Here is a 19,253-nt window from a genome sequence, read left to right as displayed (position 1 = left end):
TACTTACAATAGCCAAGATATGGAGACAACTTAAGTGCTTATTGATAGATGGATAAGGAGCAAAGATGGGGTAGATATATATGGAATGGAGTATTACTCAGCCATAAACAAGAATGAGATCTTGCCATTTGCAACATGATGGATGGACCTTGAAGGCATTATGCTAAGTGAAAGAAGTCAGATAAAGGCAAATACCATATAATTTCACTTACATGTGGAGTCTAAAACAAACAAATCAAAACAAAACGGTGAGCACTGTGAATTGTGCAAGACTGTTGAATCACAGATCTGTATTCTGAAACAAATAACGCAACATATTTTAAGAAAAAAGAAAAGAAGAAGATAACAGGAGAGGAAGAAAAGGGGAGTATGTCAGAGGGGGAGACGAACCATGAGAGATGATGGACTCTGAAAAACAAACTGAGGGTTCTAGAGGGGAGGGGGGTAGGGGGATGGGTTAGCCTGGTGATGGGTATTGAGGAGGGCACGTTCTGCATGGAGCACTGGGTGTTATGAGCAAACAATGAATCATGGAACACTGCACCAAAAACTAATGATGTAATATATGGTGATTAACATAACAATAAAAAAAATAAAAAAAACAAAACAAAAATAAACGAACAAACAAAAAGCCAAGCTCATAAGTACAGAGAACAGATGGTGGTTGTCGGAAGAGAGGGGGAGTCGGGTGGGCAAAATGGATGGAGAGGGTCAAAAAGTACAAACTTCCAGTTATAAAATAAGTAAGTCATGGGATGTAATGTACAGCATAGTGACTATAATTAATAACATATTGCATAATTGAAAGTTGTTAAGAGAGTAAATCTTGGAAGTTCTCATCACAGCAAAAAAATATACCTATATATTGTGACTGATGGTAACTAGACATTGTAGTGATCTCTTTGTAGTGTATATGCAAATATGAAATCATTATTTTTTTTAGATAGGAAAAGCATTTATTCGAACATTTTACTGCTGTCCTAAGAATTTCAAAAGTGGTTCATGCTTGTTGGAAAACAGTTAGAATCATAAAGATGCATATAAAAGTAGAAAGTGAAATTCCTTTTTCCTTCAGCTCGTAATCCCTAGAGCTGAAGGGTTGGTGAGTTTGGAGTTTTTTATCCTCCAGGAATTCTTGTAATTCTGTATTATAGACTTCATTTTAATAATAGGAATCCATTATAATATAGTATTTTACAACTTAATTTTGTACTTAATAATATATTATGGCTACTTTTTTCCATGTCCTTACATGCTGATCTACCTAACAATGTATTTTCTTTTTTCTTTTTTTTAAATCATTACGTTGCACACTTGAAATGTTAATTATGCCTCAATAATAAAACAATGAAAAATAAATAAAAATAAAAAACTTAATTTTTGCTTGTTGTTAGGCTAGAAGGACACAATTGATTTTTGTATATTGGTATCCAATAACTTGGCTAACTAAACTCACTAATTAAATTTAATAATTTATCTGTAGATTTTTGGGGTAGTCTATGTACATCACCAATTGTGAATAGGAGCTGTTTTTATCCTTGTGTTCATATTCTTATACTTGTTTTCCTTATCTTGCTTATCAAATTGGCTAGGACATTTTTGTCTCACTCTCAATTCCAGAGGGAATGCTTTTAACATTTAATCATGCTTGTGTAAGATTATTTATAGGTGCATTTTATTAGATTCAGGCAATTTTATTTATATTTGCTAGAAGTTCTAATCATGAATGTATATTGAGTTTTGGCAAGTTCTTTTTCAGCATTTATTTAGAAGGTAATATGATGTTTTCCCCTTCATTCTTTTAATGTGACAAATTTCATTTTTTTCAAACATTAAACCATTCTCTCTTTCTTTGTTCCAAGCATGCTGGATTTATTTTTTTTAAGATTTTATTTATTTGGGAAAGAGAGGGAGAGGGATCACAAGCTGGGGCAGGGGCAGAGGAAGAAGCAGACTCCCCGCTGAGCAAGGAGCCCATGTGAGGCTCAATCCCAGGATCACTGAGATCATGACATGAGCCGAGGGCCGACCCGACTGAGCCACCAGGCGCCCCCATGGTGGACTTATTTCATTTTACTCTGCTGTAAAACCAAGGATTCCATTACAGCACAGAGACCATTATATTTCTAAAAGTCTTGAAAAAGTGGTGTGGCACATGCAAGACATGAAATACAAACTGGAGGACTGGGTCATTTCCTTTACAACATGACACTACACTGTTACTGAGGCACGCAGGTAAACTAACAGTACAGCACCAGGCTGAAATGTACCACAGACACGACAACTTCCAGGCGTGCCTTCAAGCACCGACCTTAGGATGGACTTCCAGTCTGTAGACTTCGGCGTGGGGAAGATTACCATTCTTTGGAAGAACAGAGAGTTCACACTTCTGAAATTGCACAGGAGAATTTTAAGGCCAAAACACAGCAGGTTCACGTCTCTTCATCGCCAGGGACAAAACTGATGCTTTACTCAAAACCACATTAAGCTTCTTAGTTCGAATCCCACCCCAACCTTGTGACCTCCTGCACTGAAGTTCTTTTTAATCAGTTAAAGCTGATGCGGTTGGTTTGACGCCTGGTTGAAAGGTTGGAGTATAACCCAGTCCAATCAGGCTGGGATTATTTGCTTTAGCAGATAAAGGAGTTCTACAAGCCAGTGTGTAGTTAGCAGCAACGTCAAAACAGGTGTTAGTGCTAGCTATGTGAGCAAGGCTCACTGGTGGTCCAATCTTCTCATTTTAAGCTCCTGGTAGATACAACCTCCAAGTTCAGTGCCATCATTTACTTGATGGTGCAGCTGGAGGTCTGCAGCCTTGTAACCCAGGGCAAAATTATTCTGTGACTGTTTAGATTTGGCTCTGTCAAAACTCATCTGAGAGCCAGCAAGCCAACCTTCAAAGGCTAACACAACCCAATCATAAATGGTTGGTTCAGAAAAGTCTATATCAACATTACTGTTGAGATGGAGACAATCTTATTGATAGGGGACTTCAATTTCCCACTCTTCTGTCCTGTGTTCAGTACAAATATGGTATCAAGAGTCTGTTTCAACCCTTCAACCAACTTACTCTCCAAAGACATTTCTGCCTCAAGGGAGTTGTCTCTTTCGTTTTTGGTTGAAAATAAGTCCCTCGTTACAGATCTTATATTTGGTCTCTAGGTTGTCTGATGCTTTCCCTGTATCTGTGGAAGCATGACTGGAAGTAGAAAATTCCACTCCGCCACAGGATTGGGTTCTCAGATCTACTGACTATACCAAACACAAGTCCTCTGTTGAAGACATCCTTGGCAACCATTTCTAGCTCACAGTAAGTCAGCGTGTCACGTGTATCTCCAGCCAGATGACCTCTCTCCATCCTGTCAGGGCAACCCAAATGGTAAAACTATTCTTGCCTTCCTGGAATAGTCCACTTTAGTCACAGTGTATTCACCAGACATTGCTGGATTGTTTTGCTAATAGTTCATTTAATTTTTTTTTACATTTATGTAAAACATGTTATACTAGCCTATTATTTTCCTTTTTTATAATGTTCTCATCAGCTTTTGGTATCAAGGTAACACTGGCCTCAGAAGACAAATGGAAAGTGTCTCACTTTCTATTCTCTGGAAAAGTTTATGTACAACTGGCATTATTTCTTTCTCAACTATTTGATAAAACTCACCAGTGAAGTCATCTGGATTTGAGATTTTTTATGGACAGTTTAAAATTATTCATTCCATTTCTTTCATTGTTACAAGCCAGTAGAGATTTTCTTGTGTCCATTTAGATAAACCGTGCTTTTCTAGAAAATTGTCCATTGGTTAAAAAAAAAAAATTCTAGTTATTTACATAACATTAGTTTTAATATCCTTACAATATTTCAAATATTTGTAGGATCTATAACAGTGTCCCCTCTTCCATTCTTTTTTTTTTTAAGATTTTATTTATTCATTTGACACAGAGAGAGAGAGCATGAGAGCACAAGCAGGGGGAGCGGGAGAGGGAGAAGCAGGCTCTCCACTGAGCAGGCAGGGAACCCGATGCGGGGCTCGATCCAGGACCCTGGAATCATGACCTGAGCCGAAGGCAGATGCTTAAACCGGCTGAGCCACCCGGGCGCCCCATCCGCGTTCCCATTCTTAACATATTTACCTTTTTTTCCCTTGATCTCACTAGGGAATTAGGACTTTATTAGTCTTTTCAAAGAACCAACTTCTAGTTTTGGTGAGCCTCTCTATTCTATATTTATCTTATATTCCATTCAGTTCTCCTCTTGTCTTTATGATTTCCTCCCTTCCACTTTGGGTTTGATATTTGTCCAACTTTCTGAGGTAGATGCTTAGATCACTGCCTTTTCAGCTTTTCTTCTTTTCTATTGTATGTGTTGTAAGCGTATAAATTTTCCTCTAAGTATCACTTTAGCTGCAACTGAACATGCTTTGCAATATTTTCCATTATCATTCCGGTAAAATATTTTCTAGTTTCCATTGTTATTTCTTCATTGATTTATGGGTTATTTAAAGGATAATTCTTTCTTTTCTTTTTTTTTCCTTTTTTTCCTTTAGTTAGAGAGAGAGCAAGCATGGGGGCTAGGGGCAGAGGGAGAGGAGAGAGAGAATCTTAAGCAGGCTCCATGCCCAGCACAGAGCCCAGTGTGATGCTCAAATTCATGACCCTGAGATCATGGCCTGAACTGAAATCAAGAGTTGGTCGCTTAACCGACTGAGCCACTGCGGTGCCCCTTAAAGGATAATTCTTAATTTCCATACCTAGAGGGGTCTTCAAATTATCTTTTTATAATTTATTTCTAATGTGATTCCACTACTGCCAGACAACAAACTGTGTGATTTGAATCCTTTGTTTTTCATTGAGATTTGACTTAAACCTAGCATGTGGTAGTTTTTATAAATACTCCAAGTGTAATGTTAAAAAATATAATCTACAGTGTTAGGTGAAATATTCTTTAGATATCAATTAGGTCAGATTTGTTAATTGTGAAGTTCAAATCTATATTTTTTTGCCTCCTTAATGACAAAGGCATGTGAAAATTTTATCTATTTCCTCCCAATAGTTACGTTGATTTTTGCTTACACATTTTGAGGCTCTTTTATTAAGTGCATACAGTTTTAGAATCATTACATATTTCTGGTAAAATTAAACTATTTATTATAAAATAGTCTATCTCTATCAATAATTTTTTCCTTGAAGTCCACTTTGTCTGATATTAATATAATAACCCTCGCTTTTTTTGGTTAATGTTTACATGGTACATCTCTTTTTTATTCCCTTACTTTCAATATTTCCTTGTCCTTACCTTTGTGATGTGTTTCTTGTAAGCAGCATATGGTTGTTTTCTTAATCAGATCCACCATCTTACCGTTTGCTTTCAGTTGTCCCACCTATTCTATATTTCTTTTCTTACTTTTAAATTGATTGTTTCCGTTATTTCGTTTTCCCCATTTATTTTGGTATTAATACATTATTTTACTATTCTTTTAGTAGTTACCCTAGATATTATTACATACACCCTTTTTGAAAAAATTAACATCAAATACAAATACTTTTATCTCTTCCTGGACAATGCTAGGACCTTGTAGCACCTTAACTGTCTATACCTTCTTACCCAACTGAGATGCTATTTTTTCCATATGTTTGTCAATTTAATTAACTTTATTAAGATGGAGTTGATACTCCATAAAATGTTCCTGTTTTAAGCATACAGTTTGATGAGTTCTGACAAATGTATGCACCCACAAAACCAACATGATATAGAACATTTACTTCACCCTGAAAAGTCGTCTCTTGCTCAGGCATTTATCGACCTGATTTTTGTTATTATAGGTTTGTTTTGTAGTCTTTTGTGTTTGACTTCTTTAAGATCATCATGTTTTGAGATTCATTCATGTTCTTACAGATATCACTAGTTCACTGTTATGTATAGCTGAATGATATTCTGTTTTGTTAATAGTCCACAATTTGTTTATACAGTTGCAATTTGATGGATATTGGAATTGCTAGGTCACATATAGGGTATGTTTAATTTTTTTTTTTTTAAGAAACTACCAAATTGTTTTCCAAAGTGGTTTTGCCATGTATTTAGATTTTTATATATTTCAACCCCATTAAATTTTATTACCATGATTGCAATCATCAATATTTATTTATATTTCCTTGTCTGTGCATCTTTTATTTTTCTCTTCAGCTTTTTTGCATCTCTGAACTGCTATCTGGAATCATTTTCTTTCTGACTGAACAACATCTTTCAATCTTTCCATTAGTGTAGGTCCGCTGATGATGAATTCTCTTTTTGTTTATTTTTGAGGATATTTGGCTTTTATTGTTTCTATTGGAAAATGAATGGTCAGTCTTATTGTCACTACTTTGAAGGTAATTTTCTTCTTTCATTTGCTACTTTTAAGACCTTTTTTACCCTTCATTTACGGCATTTGTACTGTGGTGGGCTTAGGTGTGTTTTTAGAGTTACCATCTTGGTTTCTATTGTGCTTCTTGAATTTGTAGTTTGATATCATCCATCCATTTTAGAAAATTCTCCGTTGTTATCTTGGCAAATAGCAATACCGTTCAATTCTCTTCTTTCTTCTCCTTCTGGACAGCAATTGTGCATATCATAAAACTTTTCACTGTATCTTTTATGTTTCTTCGTCCTTTTCTGCATTTATTATTCTTTTGTTTCTCTGTGCTTTTATTTTGCATTTTTTTACTGATCTTTCAGTTCCCTAATTCTCTCTCCAGCCTTTAAACCCATTATCAGTTTTTTTCTGTTCTAGAAGTTTCATTCTTAAAATAATTTCCATTTTTTCTGCAAAAATTCTCAATTATGTCTTTTATCTCTGTAAACATATTAGGTACAGTTATCTTGAGTCTGTGTCTGATTACCCAGATACCCATAAGTCTATTTTTGTTGTGTTTCCCACCTTGTTATCTATCACAGTAACTTGTCTCTCATGGTCTTGAATATTTTAAAACAAATATTGGATATTGTATATGAAAAATTGTAGACAAAAAACTGAAGTTTAGGATGATAGTCTCTTTCAGTAGAGAGGATTTATGTTTTTCTTCTTGTTAATAGCTAAGCGTTCAAGCTATCCCTGATAACCTGAGTTCAGTCAAGGACTGGGATTATTTGTAGCTGCTTTAGTACCTTTGAGATCAGATTTTTTATAGTTCACAGTTAGTCCCCAGGTGCAGCTGTGTAGCTTATCCAAAGCTTAGAGGGGTATTTGGATCCTCCTCTTTGGTAGTTTCTGAACTCCAGGGTTTTCTCCTTAACTTCATGAATTTGTCACCCTCTGTTGAACTCCTCAGCCTCTCATCCACCTCTTCTGGAAGCTCCAGAGACCCAGATGTAATGCCATCTCCTGTGTTTCCTTCTTTCTAAGATCTTGCCTCCCTGATTCTTCACTGACTTCTTAATTCCTTGATGCCTTCAAACACTTTTAAAAAAAATGATTTTTCAGCTCTTCTAGTTCTTAGCAAAAGAGTAATCTGAATTACTTAGGTTACCCACAATCAGAAGGAGAACTCCCAGAACAAAAATCTTTAGGTATAAATGAAAAGAATCAGAGTGAAAAAAAGGTAGGCTACAAATATTAGAAATCATATGTTATGCTGAGTGAAATAAGTCAATCAGAGAAAGACATGTATCACATGACCTCACTGATATGAGGAATTCTATAATCTCAGGAAAGAACTGAGTGTTACTGGAGTGGTTGGGGGTGGGGAGGGATGGGGTGGCGGGTGATAGATATTGGGAGGGTATGTGCTACGGTGAGCGCTGTGAATTGTGCAAGACTGTTGAATCACAGTTCTGTACTTCTGAAACAAATAACGCACCATATTTTAAGAAAAAAGAAAAAGAAGAAGATAACAGGAGAGGAAGAAAAGGGGAGTATGTCAGAGGGGGAGACGAACCATGAGAGATGATGGACTCTGAAAAACAAACTGAGGGTTCTAGAGGGGAGGGGGGTAGGGGGATGGGTTAGCCTGGTGATGGGTATTGAGGAGGGCATGTTCTGCATGGAGCACTGGGTGTTATGAACAAACAATGAATCATGGAACACTGCACCAAAAACTAATGATGTAATATATGGTGATTAACATAACAATAAAAAAATTAAAAAAAAAAGAAATCATATGTGTATGAACATACCTATGAAGAACATAAACAGTACAAGTGAAACGTAGCTTTAGCTTCTCAGTAGTCTTCAATACCTCTGTTATCTTCTATATATTTTATCTCCTGTATATATTCTACTCTATGATTAATCACCTCCCTACTTTGGTACATTTGCCTGGGAAATGTAATGAAATTTGTTATATAAACCCCAATTTTCAATTCTTAGTGATAATATAGAAGAAATTGAGGGGGGAAAGATGAATGATATATATTACAGTTACTTAGGTAATAAAATAAGATTATAAGATGCAAATGGTCAATCAATTATTAGGGACAAAACAATTGCCATCCAAAACATGAATTGATAAGAAGATGTGAGAATAGTAGAGATTTAAAATATAAAAATTAGGATAACTCTATGGTTGCTGTTAATGGCGGGGAATAAAAGCCAAACTAAGAGCAGAGTAGTATTAATAAAACAAAAGCACAGTAGCATTTGAAAAAAAAAAAGAAAGAAAGCAATCTTCAAAGAAGCTTTATCACCAACAAAAATAATAGAAAATGAAGTGGTGGTAAAATAAAATTCAAGGAAATAAAATTTCTTAAACAGAAAACTTTCAATATCAATTCTTGTTGAAAAATCAGTTTTCCATAGTTAATCTATTATTTTCTGCCTCAATAGTTACAATGCATATCATGTATTTCAAGAATTTTTGTTACTTTAGGACTTTATCATCAGTTTTTTTTAGGATTAGCACTTTGAACATAGTCTTTATTGGGAAGATGGAAATGCCAAATGTGTATGGGAATCGGAAGAATTTACATAGACCCAGTTGATCCTGAACAATGCTTTTGGAATAAATTCCTGGTATAATTTGTGGTTTCCTTGTATTGGCTTCTTTTTCTTAAAAATCTGCTTACGAAAGGATTCCAGTGAAGTGGTTAAGCAATGACTTTAAAGGAGAGTACAACTTCCAGAGTTGCAGCAATCTAGTGCCACTCTTCCATGTCAAAAGATGCACTTATAAATGCAGGAGACGAAAGGAATCAGAATTATTAAGAATGAAGGATGAGAAGCAGTCCAACAAATATTTTAACTTAAAGTCATTCTTGGTTATTAGGACAAGAAAGTGTACTGAATGAGGTTGAAAGCCGAAGTAGCCAACTAAAGCCAGGACTAAGAGCTTTGTGATCAGTTTCCTTGAAAATGAAAGAGAACATCAAGTACAGCACCGCAGGTGCTCAAGCCTGGTACATTCTAGAAGTCAACATGGAGCATATAATGCTAGATAGACACAAGAATGTTCAGCTCTTTTAGTCTTGCTTTTGTTTGTTTTTTTTTTAAGATTTTATTTATTTATTTGAGAGAGAGAGAATGAGAGATAGAGAGCACGAGAGAAGAGGGTCAGAGGGAGAAGCAGACTCCCCGCCGAGCAGGGAGCCCAGTGCGGGACTCGATCCCGGGACTCCAGGATCACGACCTGAGCCGAAGGCAGTCGCTTAACCGACTGAGCCCACCCAGGCGCCCCTTAGTCTTGCTTTTGTAACTGAAGAACTACTTGATAATATGGAGAGTATATTAGAGAACATATATAGTAATGCAGAACACAAATCTGGTGTTCGAAAACTGAAAACTAGGTCCGGAAAGACCTCACACAAGCCATCAAAATATGAGGTCAGAATATGAGTGAAAGTGCAAAGATTGCGCTCTCAAAATAGGATACAATTCTCTTAACCTGGACTTCTGACTTGATGTTTCCTCTATGAGTTTCTTTTCACTTACTGTTATGAAAGTTTTGATGAAACCATCCACTGTACTGCCCCAGAAATTCTCTTGTTTTTGAGTATCCTAAGTTGTCTTTAGTTGTTTCAAAGAATGGTATGAAATCCACAAACAAATGAACTAATAGTTTTTTGGGTTTTTTTTTTTTAAGATTTTATTTACTTGAGAGAGAGAGCACAAGCAGGGGAGCTACAGAGGGAGAGAGGGAGGCAGGCTCCCCACCGAGCAGGGAGCCAGTGGGCTCGATCCCAGGACCCTGGCATTATGACCTGAGCCCAAGGCAGACGCCCAACTGACTGAGCCACCCAGGTGCCCCAAATGAGTTAATCGCTTTAATTTGCTTTAACTACAAACTAAAAATATACCAGAAGGGATTTAAGGAGATCCCATGGAGTGTCATAAAACAAAATAACCCAAGAGTACATCCTTTCTAAGCAGTGTGGTAATCACTGCATTATCTAGAGTGTATCTGAAAACACTATATAGTTACCATACATGTGTCTTAAAGTGATCTGAAGCTACAACATATTAAAAAAACAAAAAACAAAAAACTAATGAACTGAGCGAAAAAAGCTTGCTTCAGGGATACAGAATCAAAACAGTTGATGGATTTATGCTTTTTTCTTTTCATCACGTTGAGTCATGTGCTACTTGTAAAACTACTGTCTCTCGGGTTCTGACTTACCCCTTATGCTCCGCTTTGTAACGCGGGGCCTGGGACTCTACGCACCATTTTCTTGTGCATGCTGGCTCCCTCGTGGAGTGCCAGTGAGGAGCACTGGAGGAAGACTAAGAGGCAGGAAGAAGGAAAGGGACCTACTCCTTTTGGTGGCTTCCTGTTCTGGTCAGCATCAGAAGCCCCACTTCGTCCCCGCTTTGTCCCCACTGAAGCTGCACTTTGTTCCAGAGGAAGCGCTTTGCAGTCCTCCTAACATTTGGAGCCCCTGCCTCATTGTCCCCTCAGGGAGGTCACCACTAGCTGCTGGCCTCTTGTCCTCAGAGCTGGAGGCTTTTTCTGCTCTGTGGGCCTTTCCTTTAAGCTCCTAAATTTTCACCATGCCAACAGCTTCCCTTTGTTGGAAGCCTCGAGGGGCCCGCTGCTTCCTGTAGTCGCTAATTCAGTCTATAAAATGTGACACCTTAGTGTTCCATTTTTGCCTTGCCGGTTACTTTGATGGGCGGAGTAACAGTCCCGCCCAAAGACATCCACAGCCTAACCCCCAAAACCTGTGAATATGTTACCTCGCACGGCCAAAGGAATTTAGCAGTTCAAGATCTTGAGATGGGAAAGTTATCCGGGATTATCTGCATGGGCCCAGTGTCGTCACAAGGGTCCTCACGAGAGGGAGGTAGAGGCTCCAAGTCAGAAAAGTGGGTGTGACAATGGAAGTGGAGGTTGCAGTGATGGGAGGGCCACTGAGACAAGAAATGCAGGTGGCCTCTGGAAGCAGGAATAGGCAAGTAAGCACAGATTCGCTGGAGCCTCCAAAAGGACCACAATTCTGCTGACACCTTGATCTTTGCCCAGTTGAAAATGATTTTGGGCTTCTGACTTCCAGAATTGTAAAGTAACAAATCTGTGTTGTCTCAAGCCACTCCGTGGGAGGTAATTTGTTAATCGCGGTAATAGAAACCTACTCTAGTTACCTGGTTAATAACACTTCACATTAAATTCTGTCTGTTAGACCAACTGCTGTGGTGCGTATGTCCTGACCTCACCCTGACTGATTTCAGGTAGAACTGCAGATCTGGATCTGTATTATTAACAGCTTAAGTACCGCTCAGTTATTTTATTTGACTATTTATTGTATTAGAATCATCAGGTCTCAGTTATCCTCCCCAAGGTTCCCATGTGCTTGTGATGACATACTGAGCACTGAATGTTTTAAAAATAGTCTTCCTATTTGTAAAGTTTTGTCCTTCCTATCGAGGCCAACTTCACATTATAGACTAGAATGTAAAAACATATGAACTACATTAGAAATGAAAACAAAAGACACTTACCGGTTTGTCAGGTTGTTGTGAACATCAGGGAAAACCAGCATGAGACCCATGGCACTCATTATGGTGGAAAGCAGAGAACACCTGGAGGCTGAGAGCAGGGGTCTGGTTAATGAGGAAAGGAGCGAACATTACTTACCTGGACATGAAGGTACAATCCAGGAACTAGAAGTCCAGGAAGACTGGGAGACTGTGTCAAGTGCAAACTCTAGGAATGTAGCAAAGGTATGAAGTCATAGCTGCACATAGTGCTTCCGGGAGTTGAACCGGATCCAGTGTTCAGGAAATGCCCAGGGGACTAGAAGCAAGGCTGCCATCATGGTTGGTAGTAGACAAATAGAGTTCATAGTCCAGGGGTGTCTACAAAGGCAGTAACGAGCAAGTAGATCCACAAGAGGGTCTCTTTTTTTCTTTTAAAGATTTTATTTATTTATTTATTTATTTATTTATTTATTTATTTATTTATTTGAAAGAGAGAGCATGAGCAGAGGGGGGAGCAGAGGAGAGGGAGAAGCAGACTCCCCATCAAGCAGGGAGCCGCTGATGTGGGGCTCAATCCCAGGACCCCGGGATCACGGGATCACGACCAGAGCCAAAGGCAGACACTTAACTGACTAAGCCACCCAGGTGTCCCCACAAAATGGTCTTTGATCTCTATTTCTCAAAGCAGATACATGGACATGTGTAGTTTTTACTCTGATTTCTGTAACATCTACCCCTCCGTGTGAAAATACGCAAGGACTCCAAGCCGATTTAGAGTTAAGTACATATACATAAAATATATTTAATATATGATCTATGTAATATATTCATATTTCTACAAATTTATGTTTTATATATTTTTACTTAATATTATGTTTATATTTATATATATACAAAGAGATTCATTTTAAGGAATCGGAGCATGTAATTATGGAGGCTGGGAAGTCCAAAATCTGCAGGATGGGGTCGCAGTCTTGAGACTCAGGAAGAGATGATGCTGCAATTCAAGTCCAGAGATCGTCGGCTGGCAGAACTCCTTGCTCTGGGGAGATCAGTCGTAATTCTATTAAGACCTTCAACTGGTCGTATGAGGTCCACCCACCTTATGGAAGTCAATCTGCTTTACTCAAAGTCCACTGATTCAGATGTAAATCTCGTCCAGAAACACCTTCATAGAAACATCCAGATAGGGACGCCTGGGTGGCTCAGTTCGTTAAGCGTCTGCCTTTGGCTCAGGTCATGATCTCGGGGCCCTGGGACTGAGCCTGCTTCTCCCTCTGCCGACCGCTCCCCCTGCTTGTGCTCTCTCTCTGACAAATAAATAATAAATTAAAAAAAGGAAAAGAAACATCCAAATTAATGTTTGACCAAATAGCTGGACATCATGGCCCAGCCAAGTTAATACATAAAATTAATCATGACAACCCTCTTGCCTAGCTAATGAGGTAGAGGAAGATACTATGTTTTAAGAGTAGAGGATATTAACATAGCCCTGCTGTAAGTTTTTATTCTCTCCAATATCCTGAAGATAATAGAACAATTTGAGAACTAAGTTATGTAATGCACTCTTCAAATGCTGGGTCCAGGTTAAGCAAACCAAATTTATTTTGTTCCAAGGTTTTTAAAAAAGTACAATTACAGTAAAACATCACATATTTAAAAAGAAGTAATCTGAGAAACTTTTTCTTATATAATGTAATTACAAAAAGAGAAATAATCGTCTCCCTTTAAGGGAGGGTTAAGAAGCAAAAGTTTCTATAACACACATGCTTATTTTTTTTTTTTGTCTAAAGGAAAAGCAACTGTATAAAACATAAGACTACCAATTATAATAGCAAGACAAATTGAGAAGTGAGAAGTGACACTACATAGCTAAAAGAAACAATAACCCTGAGACTTCTGATTGCTTTCTACTTCTTCAGCCATCGTGTGGGGATCACTTAGTGACTGAGTAAAGTAGTGCTATGCATCCCAACAGCCCCTGAAGGTATTATAGTCCCAGAGCACACAATGATAATTAAGAAAAATAACTGAGTTATTAAATTGGCTTATATTCAGTAAAACACTGAATCTGTAAGAGAGAATAGATATTGAATCGAGATAGAAAACTGAATGCATGTTTCTACCCAAAACGTCCAGAAAAAAAAAAGACCTTAAAACATTTTAAAAAATGAATTAAAAAGAGAGAAAAAAAATAAGAAGAACAACCAGAAAGCTTCATTGAGAAAATTCACGAATGATAAAAAGTAGATGGGATCCTACTAATGGCGGAAACCCTAATCCAAAACACATGTAGGCAAAGGTAGCTATGGTGTCAAGGAGAACTTCTGGTAGAACTTCAGGCTCAGGGTCAAGGGAAGAGGGAGCAGAAATAACTGAGTCAATAAGCAACTTGGCAACTTGAACAGCCGAGGAAGGTGGATTATTCCTCCTTCCCCTTCTCGTGCGGAGACAGGGCATCAGCAGAGGTCAGCCCCGGTGACAGCAGGGCTGGTCGGGCGGAGCGTAGTGGAGGACCCCGGGCCACTGCCCCCAAAGAGATCTGAGAAGTGCCTTAGATATCCAAGGGGGGGTTTTCAAATAGGCAGGTGCAAATTTGGTTCTGGAACTCAGGGGAAAGGTAGGGACTGGAGAGACCAGCTTGGAGTCATCCTGCACCTACAGATTTGACCTCCATGATGACCTCTGAGTGTGATTTCATTAAAGGAACCAGTAGGTTTCCTTGTACTGTAACAATGCTCACATCTTCTTGGAATTCTGGTGTCTATTTAGATCACAGTGGAGTAGAGTACCTGACTGTTAGCCCTAGCTGATGGGAGCACCCATCGCTGCGAAGAAGAGGAAAGAGACAAGAAATACATGCACAAGAAAAAAAAATGTATTGTGAAATATTTCCATGCCAATAAATATAGCTCTACCGTATAGTTTTTCTATGACTTCAGAGATTTCCATTTTATAAATTTATAACTCAGTTAACCCAATCTACATTCTTGGACATTGAATTTTTTCCTATCATAAACGTTGTACCCAGTTTTGAACTGCAGTCTGGTTATTTCTTGAGATAAATTCTTAGAAGAGAGTTTGGCAGATTACACAATATGCTTTTAGTGGATTTTTGACATGTATTGCCAAAGTGCTCTTCAGAAATGTCCCAACATATACTCCCACTATCAGTGACCCCTTTTCCTACACCATTGCTAACTTAGGCATTATCATTCTTTGAAATCTTTGTCAATTATTTGGGTGAAAAAGGTAACTTGTGGTTAAAATTTACATTTCTTTGCTTACTTTTTTTTACATTTTTATTCAAGTCCAATTTATCAAGCTGTTAAAGATGCAACAAGAAAAGTGCAACCTAGTGCTGCTTCTTTTCCCCAGGGTGACTTGTATGGTGGCAGATTTTATCCAACAGGCTTTCACAAGTATCTTTGGACCCAGACATCTGGGTGGTCACACAGCAAGATACGGGTCGACTGAGAAATCTGAGCCTGTGTCCCAACCCTTTGCTTCTTACGCTGAAACAATGGTCTTTCACAAGACAGCAGAATAGTATCTTAAGGCTGAGGAAATATATATCTCTTTTAAACAGAGTTCGCCTAATGATGAAAGACCTTTGCTGTCCGGGAAGGATTGGAGAGGAAAAAAGAGGAAGAAAAAAAAAAAAAAAAAAACCCTGCAGAAACCAGAGAAATGAGAATGTGAAATTGCCAGCTTCACAACTTCGTGAAAAGCAGTTCCAACAGCAAGAAGCCCTTTGCTTTCTGGGCCAAAGATCAATCAAGAGCCTACTCTTCACGCATCCCCTCTAACAATTTAGTAGGAAACTTCGTAACTCTAAGATGATTAAAAGGTTTCTTGTGCAGTGTCTGCAGTTTGGGTTGGTGGTTTAGTCCCGCTGCCTCTGTTACTGATGTCAAGTGGTGAGAGCTTTGGCTGCCCCACCGTTAGGGACCCAGGCTTGCTTAGGTCAGTTGCAAAATGGGTTGAAGGCTTTTGAGGTTTTAGAGGATTACAAACGATAGCCTGCCACGGCTGCAAAATCATAAAGTGACATTTTATCACACAGTCCATGAAGTGCTTGGGTTTTCTCTATAAAAACAGAAATAAAAACAGACATTGCATATGGTCACCTTTTCTTTAAAAAGGGAGAAAAAGACCTACTTCCAATTCAAGCAGGTATTGATTATTGCAGAGAAGTCAAGGCTTTTTGGAATGAATTGCTTGTACGGGGCACGGGAATGCAGGCAAAATGCTGATGAAATTGAGAAAGAGAAGGGTTTCAAACTGAAGGGTGGAAAGAGTCTGGTGATGCTCAAACCATAAGGAAGCACTTCACTTATAACAAAAATGTGCTTCAGCCACCAGTGTTCAATGGTGTCCCCATCTGATGTCTTCTCCTCCCCAGCACTGGCCTCAGTGAATGCCCTCCCGTCTGGCCCTCCAACAACCCAGCAGGGACAGCCCCTCAGGACACTGGACAAAACCTGCATCTTAGAGTCAGGAGGGACCTCAGAATGTGCCTAGTACAAATTCCTTGGAGATTAATAGCCAGCCCAGAGGAGATACACTGGACATCTAGCTGGGCCGTCCTCCTTCTGAGATGCTCTCCCTCCGCCCACACTGGGCACCTCTCAAGCCCCTCTCTGATCGGCTGCTCCTCTATGGGAGTGGGAAGCATTCTCCATACATGCTAAAATGATTTCACAGATGAAATATAGGCTGTCTGGGATTTCCAAGGATGGGGAGACCTTTGTAGGGACATAGATGAAACCAAGTTGGCTATGAGTTGGTCATTGTTCAAGCTGATCATGGACACATGGAGGTCATTATACTATTCTCTCTACTTTCACCTATGTTTGAAAACTTTCATAATAAAATACTTTTTAAAAATCATGAGATAGTAAAAATACAAAAGAAAGGAAAAAAGAAATCCTCTCTAAAACTCAGGGTGTGAGGAGCTAGGAGTTTCTTATAGAGTGTTGATCCGGTGTCCTACACATGGCTTTTGGACAATAACTACGGACAACAGTGATAATGATCAGAAGAGTGACATGTGAAAAGATGGGTACAGAGAAACTCAGTGGATATGAAGGGAGTTCAGGACTCTACACTCTAACAAGTGCTTCAGCTGATTCAAAGTAGGTGGCCCAAGGACCACAGTTTGAGAAACCCCTCACTCATGAGTTACGGAACATGGTCTGATTTCTAGCTTCTAGTTGGGCTAATTCCTTTATTCTAGCAAGGCCACTCTAACAGTAGGATGTGGGCAATTAACTCAGTTTATCTCAGTAGCCCAAGAGATCTAAAAAGTGTGATGATAGGTAAGTATTTCCTAAATATTACATACCTCATTACTCTCACCTCAACATATTTATGACAGAAGAGCCTTCCGTAGTTCTTAAAAATCTTTGTGTATCAGACTAAAGAAGCACCACTGGCTAGCAACCATTTTACCAGGAGATTTAGTAGAAAAACTATTAATTATTGAAAAAAATTGGAAAACACTGAAAGTTCTTTAGTATTCTTGAAGGTATTTGATTTAAAGAATTTTTAAAATATCATTTATTAGAAGAAAATAATATGCTAATATTTCTTTGGCAGTTCTAGGGAGCCAGATCATGTTCTGGGGAAGAGATAAATCAACGGTATTCCCCTCTAGAACACAATTGCTAATTTGGATCAAGTTGTGTAATCTGTGAATTATCTAAGAGCAGGGTTATAGGAAAACAGGATCTCTCATACCTTGTTTTAGGATTGCAGAATGCCACAACCCCAGTGGAGGGAAATTTAGCATATCTATCAAAATTACAGGTGCATGTGCCATTTGACTCAGTAATCCTCTAGACACAACTTCACACATTTAAATGATACAGCCTTGCTGCATTTATTATAATAGCAAACAACTGGAATAACCCAGTTGCCATCAGCAGCAGAGTGTCAAATAAGTCATAGTCGTCCAAACAATGGAGGCCATGCAGCTGCTGAATAAAAACGTAAGAAAGAGAGAGGGAGAGGAAAGGAGGGAGGGAAGGAAGGAAGGAAGGGAAGGAAGGAAGGAAGGAAGGAAGGAAGGAAGAAGGAAATGGACCACCTCTATATCCTATTACAGGGAAGTCTCCAAGTCGTTAAGGAGAAAAAGAACATGCTGAAAAGAACAAAAAAAGAGGGGGGAAAGAGGAATATATATTCTTATTTACTTGTTTCTGCATAAGAAAAGTTTGAAGGAAGTAGTGAAAGTTGTTATTATAGATAGGGTAACCATATTATTTTTTGTCTAAGGAAATTAAGGAAGAGGGAAAGGGATCACCATTAATATTTATACCAGGACAGTAGGTACAAATTGGGACTGTCCCTAGACAAACCAGTCTGTAGGCTTACCCTACCCACCCTACCTACCTGGTGGGGAGGGCGGAATGGGCATGGGGAACAGAGTGACTGGGGACGGGTAGGTGTAAGACTTCACAAAGTACCCCTTGTAACTTTGCTTTAACTTTGGAATCATGCCTATATATTACCTATTGGAAACAATGAGGAATAAGATTAAGAAAATATTTGTGAATAGCACAATAATGTAAAGTTGACTACTGGATTTTAATGGTCTTTATGGTGGATAAGCATTTAATGATATATCAACTCCCTATTGGTGGTGTTTGAAGACAAGACCAGGGTATGCATGAATACAACTATGTTCTCACAGGTGAATTTCCCAATTAAGAGCGGGGGATAGCCAACCTTATTTATTCAGCCATCCATTCAGCTTTCCACCAATTTTAATTGAGCACCTTCTATGTGCTGGGCTAAGTGCTGAGGCAGGATAGATTCTGACCTCTTCATGGAGCTCTGGGTCTAGAGGAGGCTACAGATAGCACACAGGAAAAAAAGAACAGCATAACAAAGTACAGTGACCAGCAAAATAGCAAAGCTGTGGGCTCATGAGCTTCCCTAAGGAGATCCCTGACCAGCTGAATAAGCAAGTGAAAGAATGAATGAATGAAGGCAATAACATAAGATGACTTCTTCTCTCTCTTCCAAACCTGCAAAATGTTTGTTGGATGACGCATAGAGCTATTAATATCTTGGAAGAACAAAAATGAGCAAACTCAAATTGTTCTCTTTGGTTGCCAAGAGGGTTTGGTAATAGAATTGTCCAGAGTTCTGGGTTCTAGTTCTCACACTGGCTTGCTGTGAGACTTTAGAGACGGTAATAAGACTGTCTAAACGTTAGAAAATATAAAATAATGGTGTCTGGCAAATTGCTGTCCATGGGTCCATAATTCTCTGTCTGACTTGCAGATTTGTATCTCTATATTTCCCTCTACTTCAATAGCAGGCATGTCATTTTCTCCTCTCAGGACCTTTGCACATGCT

At 38.6% G+C, this 19,253-nt stretch overlaps 1 pseudogene; it reads right to left on the bottom strand.

The window, feature by feature from the left end:
* Nucleotides 1-2,472: 2,472 nt before the first annotated feature.
* LOC113925373 lies at nucleotides 2,473-3,358 on the bottom strand (annotated as a pseudogene).
* Between the last annotated feature and the right edge of the window lie 15,895 nt (nucleotides 3,359-19,253).

The sequence above is a fragment of the Zalophus californianus genome, chromosome 2 (genome assembly GCF_009762305.2).
Source record: "Zalophus californianus isolate mZalCal1 chromosome 2, mZalCal1.pri.v2, whole genome shotgun sequence".
NCBI classification, from domain to species: domain Eukaryota; kingdom Metazoa; phylum Chordata; class Mammalia; order Carnivora; family Otariidae; genus Zalophus; species Zalophus californianus.
This window is presented reverse-complemented; position numbering and strand designations above follow the sequence as displayed.